This window comes from Artibeus jamaicensis, unplaced genomic scaffold (assembly GCF_021234435.1).
Source record: "Artibeus jamaicensis isolate MK-2021 breed Jamaican fruit bat unplaced genomic scaffold, CSHL_Jam_final scaffold_847, whole genome shotgun sequence".
Taxonomy (NCBI): domain Eukaryota; kingdom Metazoa; phylum Chordata; class Mammalia; order Chiroptera; family Phyllostomidae; genus Artibeus; species Artibeus jamaicensis.
The window spans coordinates 25,238,285-25,262,086 of record NW_026522057.1 but is presented as its reverse complement, the minus strand read 5'-3'; positions in this window follow the sequence as shown (position 1 = coordinate 25,262,086).

Below are 23,802 nucleotides of genomic sequence, written 5' to 3'. Positions count from 1 at the left end.
GCCTGGAAGAGATGGAGGGTGGGGAAACTGGGTTGCCACCAGCAGGAAGTCAGTACCAGGGCCACCTCCCAGCTGGGATTGACTTCTGTGAGCCTGTGGGGTGGGGGGTGCTTTTCACAGCCAGCCCAACTGGGCCCCCACAGCTGTGTGCTCCTGCAGAAGGACTGGAGGGTCTGAGTCATCTCTGTCCCCAGCACACTTAGCCCAGAGCCTGGCTCTCAGCTATAAATATCTATGGAACAGATCCTGGCTATATGTATTAAATTTAAAAAAATAATTGCATGTGTTATATCTCAATATACACTCCTTGAGCAATTCAAGCACTAAAGAAGCATATTGTGGAGCAAAAGAGAAATTCCTTCCTTTGTCCCACTCTCTTCTTACTCCCTCACAAAGGTAACCACTGATAGCAATTTGGTGTCTTCTACAACACGGCCTTCCAGAGACACACGCATACACACAGGACACCCGGGTCCTCTCCACGCCCACTTTTGCTCTGGCCCCCGTAGAACCCTCATGCTCCGCCTCCCCTGTTACTGGGTCCTGCTGCTCCCAAACCCCTGAGGTCCAGGGCTCAGCAGGGTAGCAGAGGCTGCCCCCATTTTCAGAATTTCTCCTCGGACAAGAGGAAGCAGGAGGGAGGGAGGGGGGCTAGGGGTCCCCAGGAAGGGGGTCCCCAAAGGGTAGAGAGAGGAATCAAAAGACCCAAGAGCATCTGCCTTTTCTAGGGGAGCCACCTCCCCGAGATCTCCTCCCTGCGCTTTCTTCCTCCTCATCCTCATCAGCTTCCCCACCCCCAAACCCAACAGGGTCCCAGCCCCGCTCGGCCTGCTCTGATCTGGAACCCTGCACGGAGGTCTGGACTTGCTCTGAAGGCTTGTCATGTCTGCGCTTAATGAAGTTTAATTATCTTCTGAGATTCGAAGAATAATTATAAATCTTTTCAAGATGCAATCACACGGGTTCATGCTTCATTAACGGTGGAAAATCAATTGTAATTCGAGTAATTCTTCTCTTCTGGAGATTGGTCTGTTTGTACACGCACTCCCCCTTCTCACCCAGCTTTCTCTCCCCCAAGAAGTACATTGGATGTCTGGCTTTTTCCTCCCGAATTGATGAGCCCGTGGGGGGTGCGGGCGGAGGGGGGGGGGCGGGGGGCGGTGAGCAAGGCGCAGGTGGAGGAGGAGGAGGAGAGAGAGGGAAAGACGGCCCCAGTGGGGTGCAGGCCTGGACAGATATTTATAAGAGGCAGGAGAACTGGGAGAGGGGAGGAGAAAGGAAAGGAGGGGAGGGGGGAAGTCTCTTAAGGCTGCAAGAAAGCCGAGTGTTTTGTAATGTTTTGGAGGGGGGCAGGGAGGAGTGGCAGGTCCTTTTGAAAATATGCAGAAAGCTGTTGACAGCCCTTGGAAAAGGCACTCAGATCCCCTTGCTGACAGGTGGGGGGTGCTGGGCCCCAAGACTCTGCCCCCAGCGACTCTGGCTCCGCTGGAGTCCCAGATTACTCAGGAAAGAGGCTGCTGCTGCTGCTGCTGAGTAACCTGGGACATTCCTCCATCTCTGAGAAATCAAGGAGGCTCTGCTGGGAGCTGGGGGCCGTCTGAGACCCAAGAGCAGCTAGAACCCGGACTTCTCTGGACCACAGAAAAACCCTGGTCCAGGCCGCTTTCCTGGAGTCTCGGGATGTCTGGGGACAGCGGGGGTCACACTCCTCCCACAGCACAGCCTCCCTGCGGCTAAGGCTTGGTCTTGCTTTTGAAGGTGGTGAGTTGCCTGCATCTACACAGTGGAGGAGGGAGCAGGGCTCTACCAGGGCTTGGTGGGGGGGGATGCAGCATCCTGGGGAAGTCCTCACCCAATCATCCGGACCGACGGACGGAGCAAAGGGAAGCTTTTGCTCGAAGCCTGGGCTCTTCACAGTGAAAGAGGATGAGGACCCCATGAGCCCCTGCAGAGGACTGTCCTCCCCTGAGCTTTGGTTGGAAGGCTCTGAGCAGCGTGGTCCCATAGACTCTCTGCAGCGACGGAAATGGCCCACACTGTCCAACATGGTCTCCACCGGTCAAGGTGGGTACTTAAATTTCAGTGAATTGAAATCAAAGACGATGAACAATTCTGGTCGCCAGCAGCCTTAGCCACGTCTCAGGGGCTCAGCTACCACACATGGTGGCGTATCGAACAGAGCAGACATGGACGTTTCCATCACTGCCGAAACCCCTGCAGGACAGCACCGGGCTTGGGCCTCAGGCATGCTAGCACCCATCAAATAACAGACGCTGCCCCCAGACTCAGGGTAAACCCCCCCCACCCCCGTGCGCCCGCTTTGGCCCTGTGTTATTTTCTAGTGGCTGCTGTTAAAAAAAAATTCCACAAACTTAGCTTCAAACCACACACATTTCTTATCTTAGAGTTCTGGAGGTCCGAAGTTTGACCTCAGTCTCACTGGGCCGACACCAGGGTGATGGCACAGCTGTGTGTTTCTGGAGGCTCTGGGGCTTGGGGGGTGGGCAGGGGACAGATCTGATTTTTTGACCTTTCCAGCTTCCAGGGCCGCCTGTGAACCCTGGCTTGTGGCCCCTTCCTCTGTCCAGAAACACCTCATCTCTCCGAGGTCTCACCACTAGGAACGTCTCTCCCTCTTTCAGGGTCTGTGTGATCAGATTGGGCTTGGGCCCAGCCGGATAATCCAGGATAACCTGCCCTTGTCAAGGTCCATACTTAATTCCACCTGCAAAGACCTTTGGTCCATACAAAATGACATGATTCACAGGGCCCAGGAATTAGGGCATGGATATCTTTTTGGGAAAGGGGGTGTCCATTATTCTGCCCATTTCAGGTCCCAAACTTTTGTTTTTCAGATGGGGACTGAAATCCAGAGAGGAGAGGGGACTTCTCTATGGGGACGTGGGTGTCATGGTAACTGTGGTACCCAACCCTCTTACAGAGCAGGTACTCCCCTGACCCCGCCCTTGGCCATGGGGAACCTGTTCCATCAAGGTTCCACCATACCACCCCACCCCTTTCCCTGCCAGTGACTTTCTGATCACACGAAAGCCTGTCATTTCGCCTGCATTTGGGACCGCTCTAAGGGACCAGACCAAGTCCTGAATTCCTCACAGGGTCAGTTCCAGTCTCAGCTGCAACTTCATCACAGGCCAGCTTCTTCTCTGTCTGGTGTCACTGTCCTCACCACCTTGTAGGTGCATGTCCGGAGAGACTGCCTTGTGGCACAAGGCTCCGGCTCCTCACCTTGGTCCATAGCACCCTTTATGGACTGACCCCTCCTGACCCTGCAGCTGCAGCAACTCGCAAGCCCCCCACACTGGACCCCAGAAGAGTCATTTCAATGTCTCAAGCATCCCAGGCTTTTTATTCTTGTCCACCTCTAAGCCTTTACCCATGCTGGTCTTGCTACTTAGGATGCCCTTCATTTCCTGGCCATCTCTTCCTCACTCTTTAGAACGCTATTCAAATGTCACCTCTTCCTGGAAGCCTTCTCAGAGCTCCTTCCTTACATCCAGTTGCCAGCAGGAGCCCCTCCGCTGAGTTCCCATGGCTCCCTTGGCCCACTGCCCTTGTAGTTCTCCCCAAGGTCTGCAGAGTGCCCTGAGACTGAGGACTGTGTCTTATTCCTTTCTGTACCTGCAGACACAGTGACTTGCCCAGAGTGGGTGCTCACTGAGTGTTTGTTGACTGACTGACTGTGACCTCAGCTGGCCCTGTGAGGTGTGTTCAATTAACCCCACTGACAGAGGAGGAAAGTGAGGTTGAGAAGGGAGTGAGACTTGGGACACGGCCCCATCCTGGAGGCTTGTTTTCCCAAGACAAGACATCCTGGCATCCTTCCAAACTTCAACGGGCCTGGAACTGCCAACAGCTGCTTAGATATCTGAGTTAGATGAACAGGAGCCGCAGCTCCTGCTAATGAATGATTCCTCTTCCACACATATGTTTCTGGTAATCAATTGGCGCGTCATTAGCCCACGGCAGTAGTTGTCTCAACTCCAAATGAAATGCAAATGTAATTAGTTTCCTTAGGCCTGGTGGGCAGGGCCCTGCCAAGCTCAGGCTCCCCTTCCAGGAGGGGCTGGTCCCCCTTCCCAGACTGTGGGAGACTCAAGCCTGCAGGGCCTGCCTGTGCACTGGGGGGAGCTGCCTGGAGGCTGGGAAAAGTTAAATACTCACCCACGCTCACCCAGTGGTCGGGGCAGGGCCCCAACTCCAAGTTGGCAATTTGTAGGGTTCAGAGGCAATGAGATTGGGGGCCCCTGTTTGCAGCTGGCTTGGGCAGAGGTGGGGCCAGGGGACCTCTTGCACCCTGGGAGCCCTCCCCTCTGCAAAGGCTCACTGAGACCCTGTGTGCCTCATGGGGAGGCCACATGGGACCGTGGAGTCTGGGCTCATCTCCTTGCCCTGTACCACTTGCCACTAGCCGCTCTCCACCCTCAGAGTCTTACCTGGTACAATGGAAATGACACCACCTCCCTTGAAGGGAGGTTGTGAGAATGACATGTGATATGCCCAGGATGTCCTGTTTAGAGTTGGCGCTTAACCAACAGGCATTCCAATGTGCCGATGGTGATGTCTCCCATGTAAGTAGTTACACATACTGGGCCTTACTCTGCTTTGCATCCATTATTTCATCCCATCCTTACAAAGATACTATAAAGTAGGTGCTAGCATCCCATTTCACAAATAAGATAGAGGCACAGAGAGATTAAGACATTTACCCAAGGTCACACAGCTAGGAGGTGATGGACCCCGGATTAAAGCCCAGGTTGTCTGTCTGTACTGTCTATGCTTGTAATCTTTACTGGGCTACGCTGTCTCTGACCTTGCATTCTCCCTTCGGCCCTCCCTAAATATCCCTGCTTTCCACCTTCCTTCTTGAGACCTGCCAGGCTGAAACTCTGACCCCTGTGAAAGGCGTGACCCCCTACCCCACTCTCAGCTTCTGGAGTCTGGCCCCACAGGGGCAGCTTATGGGTTATTGGTGGGTCACATGGTCTGAAGATCAGTCACCTGATTGGTAGAACCTAATTTACACCCAGAACCCTAGCTGCAAGGGAGTCTGAGAAACAGTTTTGGTTTTGGGGCTTCTTAGTTCAGGAACCTACACTAGAAGGAGGTAAAACCTTGCTTTTGGTTCACCGTGTGCAAAGGAAAAAGAGGTCTCCATTCCCTCCTGTCTCCTTGGCTCTCCCTGCCCCTCCCCTCATCCCCAGTTCTTAGACTTTAATATAAAATGTGATACAGCCAGAGTTCAACCCAGGCTGGCTCTGTCTGTCTTTCGCTGTGTGACATTAGACAAGTCGCCTAACCTCTCAGACCTCATTATTCTCACTTGTGAAATGACAGTCATAGTACCTTCCTGGACATCATTGTAGTGAAGGTTAAATGAGATCATGCAACAGAAAGTGCCCTCCAAAGAAACAGCCCAGAGCCTGCTCATGGGTGGGACTCCCTAAATGTAGCTGCTGTTGTCACTACTACTCTCCTGTGCCCCTTCCCCCTTCTAGTGGGTAGCCCACGGGTTAACTGGAGACAGCTTTGAGCCGTTGCCGTAGCTGAATTATTAAAAGTTTCCGGAATGGTAGCTGTGGGTTGATTGAATTCTCTGTCTGCCCCAAGGTCCCTTCCCCTGGACAAGGGTCAGTGACAGGGTCTAGTGATTTCGGGGGGAGAGGGTGGAGGTCAGGGCTCCCGGAAACCTTTGGCAGTATGGGTCCCAGACCAGGGATGGGTCCCTGGGATGGAAGAAAGTGGCTCTGGCTGGTTTAGTCCGTGGTCAACAGAACAAACGCAGTCAAATCCATTTGGTCAACTTCCTGCTAAGAAACGAATACATTCACATGATCCTTCCTCTCTACCTGGACTAAGCTCTTCTTGAAGACTCAAGGCTCACCGGAGGGAGGGGTTGCCTCCTACAGGAAGCCCTCCTTGACTGTCCAAACGCATGTCAGACTCTGGGTTTGCTTTGTTTTCCCTGCGTAGCACCACAGTCGGCTTATCACCCTGGCACGCAGTTCAGCTGCGAGTACACTCGAGCGACCTGTCACTAATAAACACCGAAGTACCAATTTCTGTGAGTAATTTGCTTTAGGAAAAAAAAGATCAAATAGAGTAAATTTAATGGTATCTCTCTAATAAGGTCAATGTCACTCATCCCATGTGCTTCCTCGCAGGGACGAGGGAGGGAGCAGAACTATATCTGGGAGCAGCACGACCCGGGGTGGTCTCATCACCGCGGCAGCACGAGGGTCATAAACAGTCAGGACGATTGTGAGCAATCGCGGGGCGTGTGCATTGCAACTTTATAGCTACATCCATTTCCTTCCACATGCTGAATTTTATTAAACTCTGGATGAGCTCAGATGGGGGAATTATCGAACTGCTTGTAATGAGGATAGTTAACCCCCCTGGAGCACTTTCCCACGTCCCAGATACTACGCTCAGCGCTCTGCGGGCACCGCTCTCTTATTAATCCTCCCACAAGCCTATGAAGTAGCTTCTATTAGTCTCATCATTTCAGAGAGGAAGACCGAGCTCGGAGAAGTCGACAAACTTGCTCAAGGGCGCACAGCTGCTGGGCGGCAGAGCAGGAGGGGGACCTGAGCATATCTGAGTCCAGAGCTCGCTTTTGAAAATTCTTGCACAGTGTATGTTGAGCCCCCTCGGAGCCCCTCTCTCACCCACCAGCTGGGAGTTAGGCCTCGTACCAGGTGCTCAGGAAGATCAGAGGACAGACTGAGAGGGCCAAGCCTGGAGGCCCCGGGGACCCTGCATCCCCCAGGGAAATGGCGCTGGCCACCTACGTCCTGGTGTCCTGCCCTCTCTCCCTGAGGAAGGACAGCGCTCCAGCCGGTCTCTGCTCCCTCTCTCTCCTGCCTCATCTGTGTCCTTGATCTACTGAGTCCCTCCCAACACCACACCGCATGCTCTGATTTTTCCCATCTTCAGAAAAGAATCTCCTCCAGGCCATCTCTTCCTGCCTGCCTATTCTCTTTTTCTTTACAGCCTGACTCTTTGAATGCATCCTCTTGCTGTCTCCGATTCCCGTCCCTGAGCCTCTTGAATCCACCCCATTGGCTCTTGCCCCCTTCACTTGGTCAAAACTGTTTTTGTCAAGGTCACCGTGACCTCCTCATCGCTACATTCAGTGCTCCCTTCCTAGTTCTCGTTGTGCTTGTCCTATCTGCTGCCTTTGACCTCAGACGTGCCTCCCGCTTGAGCCCATTCTCCGGGCTCCTCAGAGCCCTCACCTCCTGGCTCTTTCTGTGTGTTTCGGGTTTCGGGCTGTTCGGTCTCTGCCTCCCTTGCTGGGCCCTCCCCACCAACCTGCCCTGCCCAGCCCCACTCAGCGCTCAGACTTCGCTTCTCTACACTCTCTCCCTAGATGTTCTCGGCCAAGCTGATAGCTTCAAACACCATGGAAATGCTGATTTTCCCTGAATGTCTTCTTTCAGCCCCTGCTATGTCCCCTGAACTCTAGACTCACACGTCCAGCGGCCCACACAACACCTGCACTTGGAAGACTAAAAGACATCGCCAACATAACACAGATGAAAGTGAGCATTTGGTCCTCCCCCAGCCTCCTCCATCCCAAGAGACGTTAACCGCATCCTCTCAGTTGCCCAGGCCAAAAGTTTTGGAGTCATTCTTGACTGTCCTGTTTCTCCCGCCCTCTGTATCCAATCCATCAGCAAGTCCTGTCTGCTCTGCTTTTAAAATAGATCCGGGATTCACCACTTCTTACTGTCTCCAAGGTTACAACCCCCTCAGTGCCCATCATTCTTCTCTTAGTTTATTGCAGTAGCTCCCTGACTGGCCCCTTTGCTTCTGCCCTTGCCCTCTTCAGTATATTCTTGGCCCAAGAGCCAGAGGGATCCTGTTAAAACATAAATCAAATCACATGACTTCTCCCCAAACCCCTCACATGGCTTCTGATCTCTCTCTGAGTAAAAGACAAAGGGATATTACAACCAGTGAGGCCGGCCTTTCCTCTCTGGCTTGACCCTTGTTTGTTCCACACCTGCCTCCTTTCTGTTCCTCATACACTCTAGACATGCTCCTACCCCAGGGCCTTTGCACTGGCTGCTCCAGCTGCCTGCTGTTCTCTTTCCCAGAAGTCCACAGGACTCATTCCCTCCCCTCCTTCCGTGAAACCTCAGCTGGCCTCCTTCTAAAACATCTATCCCCACCCTCCCGTCACTCCCATCTTCCTTCCCTGTTCCATTTTCGCTCCTTAGCCCTCATCACTAACAGAATATACATTTTGTTTATTTGTGAGTGTTTTAGCTGCATCTGGAACATCGGCTCCACAAGAGCAGGAACTTTTTTGCTTTTTAAGAAACCACTATACCCCAAGTCTCTGGCACATGTACCCAATACTATTTGTATAATGAATGAGTGAATGAGTCCCCTCCCCCATCCAGTGTGAATAGATCCATTCATCCACAGCACCCATGTCACCCCAGGGTGGGTGGCTGGGGGGGGGGGTCACTGAAAAGTGTCCCCAAGGCAAAGGACAGGCCCTGAATATAAAGGGACTCTGTTTTCTCAGTGAGAACGTGGTAATAGTTTGTTGGGTCAACTTGAATTTACATTTCCCTATGCCACTGGAAAAAGTGTTTGAATATGTACTTACAATATTTAATATATTAGTTTAATTCCTTGTCTAAAAGCGCACATCTAAAATAAGGTGCGCTGATTTGGACACATGGGTTTCTCCATTCGGTGCATTTTATGGCCGTATTTCACGAAGCCCCTCTCCTGGGACGCCCCCATGGGGTCAGGGCTATGGCCAGGTATCTTCAGAACACAGGCTTGGCTTCCATCCGGGATGTCTGAGATCGGGCACCTTTTGAGCCCTTGAACATTGCTGTCACTGGAAATTTCAGAGCAGGCCACAGGGGCCTGTTCACCTCAAAATAAGGAAGGCTTTGGTTTTTCCCATTCACCCTCTGAGTGTGTCTCACACGCTCCATCACAGGGCCACAGGTCTGTTGTCCGGCTTGCCTGGGATGTTCAGTTCCAGGAAAAGCCGTCCATATTGGTCACCATACCCAAAAAGTTCTGGTTCACAGCATCTATATCCTACAGTTCCAAGGCCACACACCCAGGCACAGTGAAAACATTTGGGCTAATCTCCCTTCCTGCTGTTTATAAGCTGACCCACCAGGACACTCCGTAAGGGCCTCAGCTTGCTCTGATCGAGGCTGACGTGGTTTTCCTCAATAGTACTGTATAGCCCAATATAACTGAGAGAGGATTCCAAAAAGAGGTTCGCCCTGCTAGGGCCCTAATATAGCCCTGTAGCCCAGCCTTCCGGTGTGAGGCTTTAGTAACGAAAATTTTCCCCATCTCCCACTCTCCTCCCCGCCCCTCCCCATCCAGTGGGACCTGGAGTAAAGGGCTCACTGACCCACACTCCCCACCAGAGAGGCAAGAATAACAGCTACTATGGACCAGGCCCCAGACATGATCTCCAGTCCTTATGCCGACCTATCTCCACTTTAGAGATGGGAGAAGCCAGGCTCTGGGAGGGGGCGTGTCTTGCCCGAGGTTGTGCCCTGGCACTGAACACTTATGGGACACCTCTTCATGTGTCCAGACCTGTTCGAGCACTTACAACTTAGGAGGTCATCTGGCCTGTCAACAGCTCTTCAGGGGAGGGAGGTACCAATATTATGGTCCCCTCCCCACTTACAAATGCAGTGGAAGCTGGGGAAGCTCCAGAACTGGCCTTAGGACCCTTCACAGTCTGTGAATGATGGCATCAGCGTTGCAGTCCAGGTGAGTCACCCCCAAATCCTTAGCCACTGCATCGTATCACTGACGCAGCATTCATCGGGGGGCGGCACAGACTTGGGGGGCTGTGACCCCGCCACCGGAATTGCACGTGTGTGCATTTTTCAGAGGACAGGATCAATAGCGTTTATCAGATTCTCAGAAGGGTCTAACCTATTCCCATGCCCCCAACTAAGGGTCACTGTCCTATGTGACATTAACTGGATTGGGTGGAGGTGAGCTCAGCGAGGTAAGGAGGAGTGTGTGTGTGTGTGTGTGCGTGTGTGTGCATGAAGGGGTGAGGGAAGAGAATGCTGGGATAAATGTGGGGGGGGGGTTCCTGCTCTCTCCATTTTCCTGTCCTGTCTCCTTAGTCCCTGTGTGTCAGCAGCCGTGGGCATCACAGGGCCTGGCCAGCACACACGTGGGCTCCCACACACAGCAAGCTGGACTCCCCGCCCACTTCCACGCCATGTTCCATTTCTCTTCCGCCCGTCAGGCAGGCCTCCCCAGGGCCCGATCCCCACGGTTGTTTTATGGAAGGTGTCAGCTTCCCGCGCCACGCTCTGGCCTGATGTAGTTATTAGGAACAGCTACAAGAGGAGACAAAACACCAGGCGAGGAGGGCGGGGGGCTAGGGTCCCCGAGGCAGCTGCTGCCAGTGTGTAATCCCTCATTCCTCGTGTCCCCGAAACAAACTCTGGCTCCTGCCATCACTTTCTATTTAGAACTGCATAACAATTAGCAGGATGCGGATTTGGAAGCAGTTAAAAATAAGCTGCCAGCATGTGGCTGACTTTGCTCAGGCCACGATGATAATATTAATCCAGGAGAAGGGGAGGAGGTGATGGGGCAGGGCCCAGGAAAGTCATCAAGACCCAGGCAGCTCCTGGCTTGGCTGCTGGTCTTGATCCAGGGCCCTGGATTCTCAATGGCCTGGGTCCCAGGCCTGGTGGAGGTAGAGATGGCTTGGCAACATCCAAGGACCCTGGTGTTCAGTTGGCAGGGCGGCTGGACTGGAGGACTCACCTCTATCACCTGGGTCCACACGTCCAGTGCTCTCTTGCTACCCAAGGGGTGAGTCCCACACACTCTCAGAAAACACCTTCCACCGACCCTTGGCCAGCCTGCTGCTTCTGAACCCCGTGCTTCCCACCGCTCTACCAGGTATTTACTATTACAGGACATCACACACAAGTGGCGTGTGCTTTGTGAAGCATGGAGGTCCAGGGTTTGAATCCTGCCTCTGCCTCCTATGGCCCGGGTGACCTTGGCAAATCTCCTTTCCTCCTTTCTCACCACCCTCCCCCTGCTTCTGCTGCCGCTGCAGATGCAGATACAAGAGGGCCTCAGACAGAGTGCGTTCACATTCTAGCTCCGCCCCCACCGGCTCTGTGATTCTGAGCATGCCTCAGTCTCTTCACCTGCCAAATGGCGGTAACAGTACCTACCTTCTCTAAGGATAGAAGGTTCTTATGAGGATGAATGGAGAAAACGCATGAAATGTGCTCAGCAAGGCCCCGGGCTCATGGGGGGATGGTGTTCCATTAACATCAGACAGGCTCGTCACACTGCAGCAGCAGCTTGGTCGCTGTGAGACACCCCCACACAACCAGCCTCGACCCTTGCTTCCCTGTCCGTGCTGTCCTGAGCAGTGAGTGCCGAGAGGGCAGGGACCAGGGTCCTGGGGCACTCTGTGACCCCCACAAGGGCCCGCCCCTCAGCACTCACGCATGGGTCTCCAGTGCCTGCCGGGGCGACTGCGTGGCCCCTGCCCTTCTCTGCTCTCCAGCCTTCCTCCCAGTTTCTGTGCTCGGGAAAGCAGGCATCAGCCCCCCACCGGTGCTCGTTCGAACCCTCCACGGTCCCCAGTTCACAGTGAATGCTGCAGCTCTTGCCATGGTTTCCGGAATAGCTTCCTGTAGCTACAGTGAACAATAGGAATTTATCCTCGCACAGTTCTGCAGGTTAGAGGTTCGGAATCAAGGCAGGACCACACTGTCTCAATGGGGACAAATGCATCCTTGCCTCTCCCAGCCCCTGGTGGCCATGGCTGTTCTCAGTTTATGGCCACATCTCCCTGTGTCTTCACCTGGCTTCTCCCGTGTGTCTGTGTCATGTTCGTCTCCCTTATAAGGATATCTGTCATTGAAGTTAAGGCCCACCAGATAACCCAGGATGATCTCCTTATTTCAAGGTACTTAATTTAATCACACAAAGGCCCTTTTCCCAAATGAGTTCATACTCACAGGTTCTGTGGACAAAGACGTGGACCTATGTTTTAGGGCGTCCTCACTGAGCCAACTACAGCCGAACAGGGATTCCTCCCTCCCTCCCTCCCCCACGCCCCCTGCCCCTCGCTCACTGGCCACACTGGCCCGCAGGCGGTGCCTTAAACCTGCCCACCTCAGGGTACCCTCTGCCTTTGGGCATCCCCCCAGCTCACACCCTCATTTTTTTGGAGTCTTTGCTCGGATGTGACCCTTGTTTGAGAACTTCCCTGGCCATCCCACATAAGCCCTGTGGCGACTCCTCCCCTCTTCCTTGCTTTACTTTTCTCTACAGCTTCCTTGCCTTCAACACGTGTCATTTTAACTATTTATTTGCTTATTGTTTCTTTCTTCCAGGAGAATCACCTGTGTTTGATTTGTTGACGCACCGCCCCCCAGTGTGTAAAATACCACCTAGCACACAGTAGGTGCTCAAAGACCACATGTGGAATGAATGACTGACTGAATGAATGAATGAATGAATTAGCAGGGGCTGTGCAGGGCCAGGGACATAAGGGGGCAGAACCAGCCCCTGGGTTGGGCTCATCTGGGACAGATGGGGCGGCCTCTCCGAGTCTGCCCCCCTCTCCCCTTCCCTGGAGAAGACAGGGTGCTGGCCCAGGGTGTGGAGCTGGGTTCATCTTGTTCAGCAAGAGTGTCTCGAGTTCCTCCAATCGCCAAACACCACAGCTGGTGCAGGGTCTTCAGAGGTACATGAGACCTATCCCAGGAGGGTGGCTGCCCTGCCTGCCATGCTCGTCACTGTGTCCCTAGTGCTCGGCACTCCACAGGAACTCGGCAAAGTTTGGTTGAATGAATGAATGGCTCATTCTGCCCTAAACCTGAGCCACCACAATGTGGCCGATCAAGAGGAGCCAAGAATAGAAGTCTCAGTCTGTAACATCAGCCAGTGTGCCCAGGTGGCAGCGTCCGGGGTCCATGGCGAGTGCCCCACAGTGGGCACAGGTTGGAGAATGAGATGTGTGCAGGGACTCAGTGGATGTGTCTCAGCAGCCAATCCCCCTGACAACCAGCTGATGTCCCCACTGGGGGCGGGGCTGGCTACTGACTATCCCAGACCTTCAGGCTTTGCTGAGCCCTGGGCCAGCTGCCCGGGCCACTGTGAGGGTGGGCCTCCACATTGCACTGGCTGCTGGCCGTGTGCCCACCCCTGCCAGGATGCCCAGCGTGGCCTTGGAAGTCACCGTGTAGGAGTGGTGCTCTGCTAATGACTGCCAGCCTCCTGGGCCAGGAGCAGCAGGCCGAATGAAGGGCACGTCATCCATTAAGGGCCCAGCCTCTTACCCAGGAACAAACACATCAGAGTGTCATCTGTCATCCCCTCTGCCACTTGCACTTCCAACTTTGCCCTGCTGCCACTGCCGCCACTCCCCAGGGACCTTCTCCCGCAGCTGATGAGGCAGGTGTGGGAGCCTGTTTCATCCGGGAGCAGAGAGCAGGTGGCTGGGGCCCGCGGCTGCCCATGGAGGGCGCTCCCTCCGTCCTCTCCCAGGTCTGAGGCAGGCCGTTCCCCCAGAGGCCCAGAGCCAAAGCAGCTCCTGCTCCCGGGAGTAACTGGGCAGGTGATCCGATCTGGTTACACTTTCCTCCCAGACCCCTCAGGCTTGAAGTCTGTCTCATGAATAAAGTCCAGGTCCCCATCTGGCGCCTTGGCCTCAGGGGCCCGGGCAGTGCACACAGCCTCCCCGCCCCCATCGCCCGTCATCTGTCCGCCCTCAAAGGGGGCCTGGCTCTGTGTCTCCCACAGACAGGACGTGAAGGACAAGCTGCCCGCACGCCCACTACAGCCTGGCAGGCGCGTCAAAGGCAGTAATTGTGGGGCGGAATTTGCTGGCAGAGTGAAAGAAAGAGCCTTGAAGGTATAAAGAGTTGGAGCCGCTGATAAGAAGCTGTTTCATACAGGCTTTCATTTCCCTAGATGGGAATGAGAACACAGGGTTAGGGGTTTTTCATTCACCTGCACCCAAGCCTTTTTGCCCCAGAGAAGGCCAAATTGGGTGCAAGAGAGATTGACGCCGAAGCAGACGGGGGCTGCCCAAGGTCCCCGTGGTGACCAGAGGGTTTCCCGCCTCCTTGGGCCACCTCGGAGAGCGCCCTCAAAGCCACCCGTTGGCCCAGAGCCTCCTGTCCCTCAGCTGCCTGGGGTGTGGCCATGCCCTCCACCCAGATCCAGAACCAGGGGTGAGATCCAGGCAGGTCCCCGGGACCCCATTTCTGCTGCCCCCCAGCAGGACTCGAGGGGCAGGAGGGAACCCTCTGCCCGTGGTGCCCTATGGTCTCTTGGCCATGTTGAGGGCCCCTCCCCTTTTATATAATTTGGTTTAAGTGACACATATTCCTGGTGGAATACTGAGAACAGAGATGCACACAGAGAGAACAGTGGGATTAGCCCGCAAATCCCTTTGCTCTTTATTGTACACTGTGGCTTTCTGTTCCTCCCTCCTCGTATGTTTACAAAGGCGGCTCCCACGACGCCTCCGGGAACTGCTTTTCCCACCCCTGATAGGACAATATGAGCGGGTTCAGTGAAGCCTCTCCATTCCATGTCCACCTGGTCCGTGGGCCCCCCCCCCGACATTAGCGGTGTCTTCCTACTCATCGAGAACATTCCGGGGGACGACAAGCAACCACGAATCCAACATGCATACCTGAATTTACAAGGCATGACAGCCCCTTCACACCCTTGGAAGTGGTCTCACATGGATGGGCAAGCAATACTTATTTAATCTGCAGGTGATCTGTGATGTATATGGGCCCCTTGAAGGACTGGTGGCCCCTTGGGGTCCATGGCTGCCTTGGGTTTGGAGGGGGGCAGTGAGCACGCCCGATGGTGTGTGTTGGGGTTCAGAGAGGGCTGGGTTTGGACCTGCCCAGTGTCCCGCATGTCCACCGAGTCCCCTGAAATGTACTTTGTGAAGTGTTTTATTTGCTTCCAGGTTTACAGTCACTTCCTCAGGCTAAGGTGGGTCTCTGGACCTCCTCCTCCAACATCCCACCCTCCCTACCCTATAAATGACCTGGGGCAGTTACCCATGAACCCCTTGAAATCCACCCACTTAGATGAGCTGCTTAATTAGTTGTGACAGGCAAGAGTGTCAGAGAGGGTGCGGGGCCGGAGCACCTGGGAGGGTTGGCTGGGACAGGGGACTGCAATGGGGGCCAGGAGTGGCGGGGGGGGGGGGGGGGGGGGCTTCTAAGTGAAAGGAGGAGGCTTCCCGGGTGGAAACTGCCAGAAGCAGATGTGAAAAGACACAGAGACCCAGCCTTCTTCAATATTTGACCAGGGACCAGCAAGAGCACAGAACTGTAATGCGGGGCTCACCAGTATCAACACTTTCCTAAGAAATGAATCCCCTCTATCACAGCACAGCAGGGAACTGTGCAGCTGCTGCAGAAGGATCCTCCTAAAACACAAATCAGACACTGCCACCATCCTGCCTGCAATGGCCACCATCACGCTCAGGCTCAAATTCCAGACGGTGCCCATAGGAACCTACGAGATCCGCTTTGCCCACCTCTTCCCCTCATTCCATTCCTCTTTCTCCTCCCACAGACCCCAGGCCCGGGGGCCTCCTTGCTGCTCCCCCAACACCAGTCCCTGTCGTGCCTCCAGGCCTTCGCACTAGCTCCTTTCTTTCTCTGTGGTGTATGTTCCCCACCCCTGAATCCTCACACAACCACCTCCTCCTCATTAGCATTTCAGCCAGTCCCATTCTATAGTATCACTATACTTTCGGCATCTGCCTCACTCTTCGCTGTCTGAAGTAATCTTGCTTTTCAGTTTGCTCACAATTCAATCACCCAACTGGCTTCCTACTGTAAGAGTCATTAGAACTGCTGTCTCCCTAGAACAGTGCCTGGCATATAGTAGGTGCTCAGTAAGTACCTACTGATCGAATGACCAAACAGGGATAGGAGTCTCACTCCCGAGTGAAGCAGCCCATTGCATATTGGGAAGCTTCTGCTGGTTAGAACTGACCAGCAGCGGTTTCCTTTCATGTTTCAGGGTCAATTGATTGGTAATGGCTGCCTGGGTTGAGAAAGGAATTGAGGTCACATTCAGCCTCTGTAGTAGAAAGGACTGTGATCGATTAGTCATGTCTGCCATGGGCATAAAGATGGGAAGGGTGATATGTGTGACATGTATCTGACCAACCTGGGTTAGACTAGAAGCCCCCTGAATAGGGACTTCCTATTCTCCTCAGCAGCCCTCAGTTTTGGCACCAGCGAGGTGCTTGGTTGTGACTGGTGCTGGCTGTCCATCCAGCCAGGAATTGTTCAGCTTTGAGGCTCAGGCTGCAGACGAGATAGGAAGAAACATCTAAGCCAGTGGTTTCCAATCTTTTCTAACCCTGCAGAGTTCCTTCTTCAAAGGACCTCTTAAATTCTGGTATATATTAGCAGACAAAAGCAAAGCTACTCTGGCTGAAGCTGAGTTGGGGCCCAGAGCCCCACCTGCCTGCACCCCCACCTCCAGAGGCAGCCCTGAGACACCTTCAAGGAACCTAATGGCTCCCCAGATCCCAGTCTGAGACCATGGGTGAGGAAACCAAGGCCAGGAGAGGGGAAGTGACTTACCCAAGGTCACACAGCAACTTATAACTAAAAGCCCCACTTTTAGTACCATCTGGAGACTCCCACGTTACTGCTGTTTCTGCCACATCTCAGGAGTCTCCCCTGGGTTAGGTGGCCTCAGCTCTGGGTTGGGCCTCAAGGTCTTCCCAAGATCTTCCTCCCTTCCTAGGGGCTGCGTGGACACCTGAGTCATCTCCGGGCACAGGCTTCTGCTTTATCTTGCTCTCAGGGTCCCTGGGTACAGCATCAGAAAACTGCTCCTTCTCCCTGGCTGTGCTTTATTAATTAAAGCATTTCCCCTCTTCGGTAGCAGCTGCTTTGAAAGAGCTCAATGAATGTTTAATTCATCGGTTCAGAGCCGGTCCCCCAGTTCCCCTCAGGAACTCCGTCCTTCAAAGTGCTTTCCTGGGAAACCCTCCCAGCATGGGGCCTGCTTCCCTGCCTCTCCCCAAGCTGCTGCAGCCCAGCTGCCTTGCCCACCGCACGCTTCTCCTTCCGCTAGTTGAGGCGATTTGTTATTCAGCTCGAGAAATCCATTAGGAACGAGCAAGGCTGGGTGCAAGCCCAGGTTCTCCAACTGGAGATGGTACAAAAGGCCACAATTTGTCGAATTACTACATGACTATTTAATGATCGTCTTCCTCGGCCATTTAGAGGCAAAAAAGGAGGGCATTGATTACCCAGTGGAGCTGATCAGAGCCCTTGCTTGCCCGGGGGTGGGGTGGGGTGCTGCGGGCATGCGGCTGTCTCTAGGAGGGAACCTGGGGAGGCAGCCTCTGGGGGACCGCTCTCCCCCCATCCTCTTCACATCTGTAATCAGTGAGAATAGAAGGGCCATGTCACCTATGATGTGACTGCAGGCTCATCTCCTACAGGGCCGCAGGGGACTATCTTAGGTGGGAGCTTCCAGCCCACCTGCTCTCCCTATTCCCCAAAGATGGGCCTTCACCCCAATTTCCTTGGAAGATCCAGTTTGAATGTGGATATACATGCAAACCGCCTCCAAATTGGGAGCAGCGAGCCCCTTTTCCTCCTGCCTGTTGGCTTTGCAGAGGGCGGAGATACGTGTGGCCTAGTACTGCCCTTCTGTCCTTTGTCCCCTCCTTGAGTGCCCTGGGTGTACCCCAAGGTCACACCCAATTCCTTTCTCTCCCACCCAGGGACACCCAACAGAAGGTGGTGACATCATGTCAACCAAATTTGTCATAAAAGCAAATGCTCTGCAAACTTGGGAACTTGAGGGTGCCAGGGGCAGCCTGCCTGGGCACACCTCACCAAGGACAGGGACACACCAGGGGCCTCAACCCTGGGGTAGGCACCCGCTGAATTGGCCAGGCCGGTCTGTGGCCTGCAGCATGGCTTCTCTGCCCCCTACGTTGGATCCGGCCCCTTGCTGAGTAATCCCACCAGCAGACAGCCCAGCAGGGGCCCTGCCACCCTAGACACCGCTGGGAAATGTTCATTGACATCTTAGAAATGGCAATAAGAGGAAAACACCACTCACTGAACATTTCGGCACCATGGGAAGCAGCACTGTGTGGAGCAGCTGGGAGCATTAGCTCACTGAATTCTCACCGACCCTAGGAATGGGTACCATTTCGTGGATGAGTAAACTGAGGCAGGTTGAGAGTATGTAACTGCTCAGAGGCCCTCAGTGTTGGATGGCAAGTTGGGATTTGCACGAGCTCTGTCTGCCCCCATGCCCACACCACTAACAGGAGGGCTACATTAGCCCCGACAGGGCTGCTTTGGGTCAGCTCCAGCTAAACAGGGCGGGACTGTTGTTCTTTGGCAGCTCTGGTGTGTAAGGGCACAGCTCCAGTGAGGAAGACCCGGGTCAGGTCCTGGGCCTGCCACCTAATGCCTGTGTAGCCCTCGGCAGAACACTGAACCCCCTTCTGCCTCGGTTTCCTTGTCTGTAAAGACAGTGACACTTCTTACCCCCTAAGGTTACTGGGAAGATTCCTTTATTCAGACAATAAGTAGCCATCAAGGGCCCAACGTGATCCTTGCCTTGGGCTAGGGGTGGGGGATAGACGATGCTCATCATACTTGGTGAGTTGATAAGTTAATGATATGATGCAGTCAAAGGACCAGAGAGGGAAGAACGGGACAAGAAGATCCCGTGTGTTGGAGGCAGAAGTGAGTGTGTACGTTCTATGCTCTGCAGTGAGTTGCAGAACTACATGGGAAAGGAGGGGTAGGGCAGGTTTCATGGAGGGCTACACAGACATGCAGGGAACAGCCAGCACAAACCCCGAAGGAGCACGTCTGGTGTTTGAGGACGGGCGAGGAAGGCAGGGCGAGGAAGGCAGCGTGGCTGCAGCAGAGTGAGCCCAGGGAGCCTCAGAGATGGGGGCAGATCGGTGCTGTCACCAAGGTCTTCAGGACTCCGGCTGCCCCGGACAGCCCTGGGGCAGGATGGGGTGGAGAGAAGGAAGGAGAAGAAAAAGAGAGGGACAAAGTGAGCAGGAAGCTGTAGAAGGGAGAGGAGGAGGAGGGGGAGTGGGAAGGGCACAGGGAAGGGGAAGAGGGCAGAGGCCGCCGGAGGGAGGTGGAGCTTCGTGGGGCTCAGAGTCCTTCAGCCCCCTCTGCTGGGGGATCCCCACGTGGCTCCTTCCCAAAGGGGCTCTGCCAGGAATCTCAAGGAGGTGGTTATTTTGGGTGGCAGTGTGATTGGGAACTTGGAAAGCAGGAAATTGAGTGGTGATTAAGGTTGTAATAAGTTGACAACATCAAATATCATTACCCCTAGAAAATGCAAATGATCCCTTCTTTACCCGGGATTAGCCATGCAAATACCAATTAGCAGGGAAAGTATTTGCCTAGATAGGGGGAGGCTGGTTCTCCTGCCAGTGCCTCCCCACTGTCCCTGAAAGCGGGTACACAGATGGGAGGGGCCAGAGGCACAGTGGCAGCATGGAGGAGGGGACTGTGCTTGAAAAGTCACAGGCAGAGGAGAGTGGAATTACCACTGAGCTTGTGAAAGGCTGCCAGAAACTCTGGCCTACACCTCCTCTGTCAGGGGCTCTGCCCTCTCTGCTGCCCCCAAGACTGCTAGAAGCTTCTTGGGACCAGCCCCAGGTAGGTGCCGGCCATGGGCTGCCCGGTGCATCCTTTGCAGCCTGGGCATCCTCACGTTGTCAAATAATTCATTTTCTGCGACTAGGAGCTGAAGAACAGAGGCTGCCTCACAGAGGAGGGATCTGCAATGAGACAGGTGGCCCCAGTGGAAGTAATTTGACAGAGAGCACACGAGGAGGTCTAAGGTGAATGCTACCCACAGAAGCATCGTCGGCCATTTGCAGACATGAACTTGTTTTTTGCAGCAGCGGCATGAGCTGGTGGCAGAGTTTGGGCTAAGCCTTGAAGGAGGGGTAAGACAAGGGGAAAAGGGTGTTGCCAGTGGAAAGAATGGCAAAGTCAGGATTCAGAGATTGGAAAATGCACCCTGTGCTCTAGGATCGGCAAGTCCTCCATCCATCCTCTCCAAGGCAGGAGTCCAGTCCTAATCCACCCATCCAATCACCGACCACCTTTCCCCACACCACTTACCCCTCCAAACCAAGGCACCCATGCATGCTACTAACCTATCTAACCCCAAACCCATCAACTCATCACCCAGTCCCCCAACTCACTCTTCAACCCAGCAGTCCGCCTCACAGCCACGGACTGACTCGCCAGCCCGATGAGGGTCATTAACCCAGGAGAATACAGCCGGGTCCTTTAATGATGGTGATGATTACGGGGGGGGCTGTCGTGAGGAGTTGATGGCACCTGGGCTAACACACATCAAGGGCATGGCCCGGTGTCTGGGACACAGTAACTGCTCAGTATAGGATGACACTTGCTATTTAGATTGATATGATCTATTCCAAAGCCAGTAGGCAGGAGGGCACTGGGGCCGAGCTGACCCGGAGAAAGGTTAACCTGCAGGGAGACACAGGGGGGATCAAGGGGCAGACATGGAGCTGGGTGCCCAGTAGGCCATTTGTCCAGAACCAAGTCTGGTGGGAAGAAGACAGAGGCTTGGGGGCCCCCATCCTCCTACTCATCCACCCTGCCTCGGAGGAGGACCCACTCAGGAACCTGGGCACCCCAGAGTTTCTTAGCAGGGAACTCGTTCTGGTTCCCAACCCTCAAATCGGAAACTCTTGCTGACGGCAACAGCAAGCTGGCCTGGGCAGGGCTGGGGGAACGGGCTGGGCATCTGCAGACCTTCTTGCCCTCTGGAGGCCCCAGTCAGTCAAACCCCTCACGCCCCCTCCAGCCCACCAAGCTCCTGCAGATGGAAAAAAGAACGCCTCAAAGCGCACATCCAGCCAGAAACTTCCAGCTGCTTCCCCGTGGCCGCCTCCGGAAATGCTTTTGATCATCTAAATCCAGGTTGTATTAATTCACCAAATCCCTTTAACTTGTAGGGATTCTCTCTGATGTCTAGAGGAGGTCCCTTCTCTGGCTCCTTGAAGTGTCCTATGACCACTCAGGACACGGGAGGCGGACAAACTTGAGAGAAGCTTCCCAGGCAGGAAGCAGAGCCACGGCGCTGGCGTTGGGCACCTCTGGGCTCACACCAGTGGGCAGTGTGGGGATAGGGTGCCCGGCGTGCAGCGCCCAGGTGGGTTACCAGGCCCTGGCCACCTCTAACAGAGCCATTACAAAGCACAGTGCAATTTCATGCCCTGTTTCCTCCTTCTTGGTCTGCAGTTTCTGCTCTATTTGTCCAAAATGAACAGAGATGAAGGGAAATGAATTAAAGTGTCCGTCCTCCCCCACAGGCCCCTCCCTCTCTTCCTCTCCCTGCCTCCTTGGTATTCCCCAGCAAGGCCCTCGCCTCCCCCCACCTCCCTGCCCTGTTTTTGCCTTCCACTCACTCGTGCTGCCTCTCTCCTTGCCGTTACCACCTGTGACTCTGTCCAGCCCTTACCCGCTCCTCCACGCATCCGTTCAGCACACATGCACTGAGCACTGGCTATACACCAGAGACTGCCCCGTGTCTTTGCCTGGCTCTCAGCCTCCTCTCCTCCCTGCCGTCCTGCCTGGGCAGTGAGATGCCTGGCCCATGAGGGTGTTGATGTCTCCAGGAACCCCCCCACCTCGAAGCCCCACTTCCTCTGCTGAAGTAACCTGGAGAGGGGGTACACTGTCTCCAAGTGCTGCATCCCTATTTCAGTTCAGGGGTTATGGCTGAACAAGCAGCCCTAGGAAACCCCCGAAATGTCAGGGTTGCTGCCAGCCAAATGCCAGGGTCTCTCGGTGCTAACCTTCCCTTGGGGACTAATTCTGACCCCTAGCCATACCCTCACAAGGCTTGCAATAGACCTGTCCCAGGGTTGGCCCAGCCCAGCCCCTCTTCCCTGAGAAGTGCCAACCGTCTTCTCGGAGCTAAGTGTCGTATCGTGTTCCGCGCAGCCACCTGGGTGAGCCACTCCAGGGTGTGGGAGCCAGGCCAGTCCGGGCCCCGGGCAGCACCCTCGCAGAGGTTTGGAGTCAGGCCCTGTGCCTCTGCTTTCTCCAACGGCCAGGCCCTGGAACTGCAAGCGGGGGGGAAGCTGAGGTTTTAGTGGCCACATCTGGCCTTCTGCACGGGACAAGGGGACAGCCAGTGAGCAGAGGGAAGAGCCGAGTGGACTGCCAGTGAAAGCTGGCCAGGAGAGGGAGAGATGGGGACAGGGACAGAGAGGCAGAGAGACAAAAACAAACGCATAGTGACCTGGGGGAGAGAGGCAGGGAAAGCAGAGAAAGGGAGACAGAACAGAGAGAGACACACACACACAGACCAAAAGAACGACAGCGATGAGGGACAGTGAAAGAGACGGAGAGGTGGGGGTCCGTCTGCAGGGAGACTCAGGAGCGGCCCCGGGAACCTGACCTTTTTGCTGTTCAGCTCCCACCCAGTCCTTCTTGCCCTTTGGGGCCATGAGGTACCTTTAAGGCTGAATAATAAACCCCTTTCTCCACAGACCAGCATGAGTAGGCGTCTGGATGTGAACTTGACTCCTCTGGGTGTGTACAGTGAACACAGCACAGCCCCCCCCCCAATCAGGCCCCTCTGATGTTGTCCTCCTGTCCTGCTGCCCCCTCTACTGTCCTTCCTCTTACCCGCCCCTTCTAACCCCCAACAGCAGCTCGCACCCCACACGGGGGCTCTCTGGTTCAGGCAACGCCTTGATTAATCTACATGCATTTCAACAGATCCTGCCCGGCATTTACTGAGCAACTGGGCGGGCAGAGTTCTGGGCCTGGGGCTTAATTGACCCCTGCCACATCCCCGTGAGGTCGGCCCTTTTCTCTCTCATTTACAGAAGAGGAAAACCTGTTCCAAGGGGTTAAGTAACTTACCAGAGCTCATGGAGCTGGTAAGAGGGGAAGCGAGATTTGCTGTGTTTTCTCACTCCAATGCCAGAGCTATCTTCTGTTGTGCTCAAATTCAGCCCCTGCTATAGACATGCACCATGCAGAACACTACAGGGTCCCCTTCTTAGAAGGGCACTGGGCGACCACCCCGTCTGAGTGACCTTTCAGCAGCCACCTCAGCTGGGGCAAAACTGGGGAGGCACAGAGTTGAGCAGGTGCATTTGTCCAGATGGGCAGAAGTTCAGGACACAGGACCCACTTGTCCAAAGTCACGCAGCAGCAGCCCCATCCTGGGGCCACAGCTCCTGGCTCTCACTCCAGGCTGGAGGTGAGGAGGGTCTGATGGAGTCAGGAACCAAGTCACCCATAAAATGCCCAGCAAACCCCAAATCCTGCCCTGGCCCTCTCATGGAGGCCTCTGGCGGAGAGGCGTAATTTCTGGAATGTGTGCTTGTGGCATCACCTAATACACAGAGGGTTGGGTCTGGCCCACCACGGAGGTCTCCAGGTGGGCAGCATAGGAGTGGGTCAGAGCTGCCCCGTACCCAGACGTGCCCCTTCTTCTATATCCAGAGCTAGTCCCTTTCTGCGCTTCCGGCTCCGAGTTCTTAGCTGTGCTATTCTGACCCTCTTCATCTCCAAACTCCAAATTCTCAACCAGAAGCTTAAACTCAGATGGCCAAAGGGCTCAGACAGGTGAAGCAAATGGGCAAAGTGGGCTGGGCGTGGCACTGTAGGGAGTGGTGGGGACTGTGGCAAACTGGAGATGAGCAACTGTCTCCAGGGAACAGCC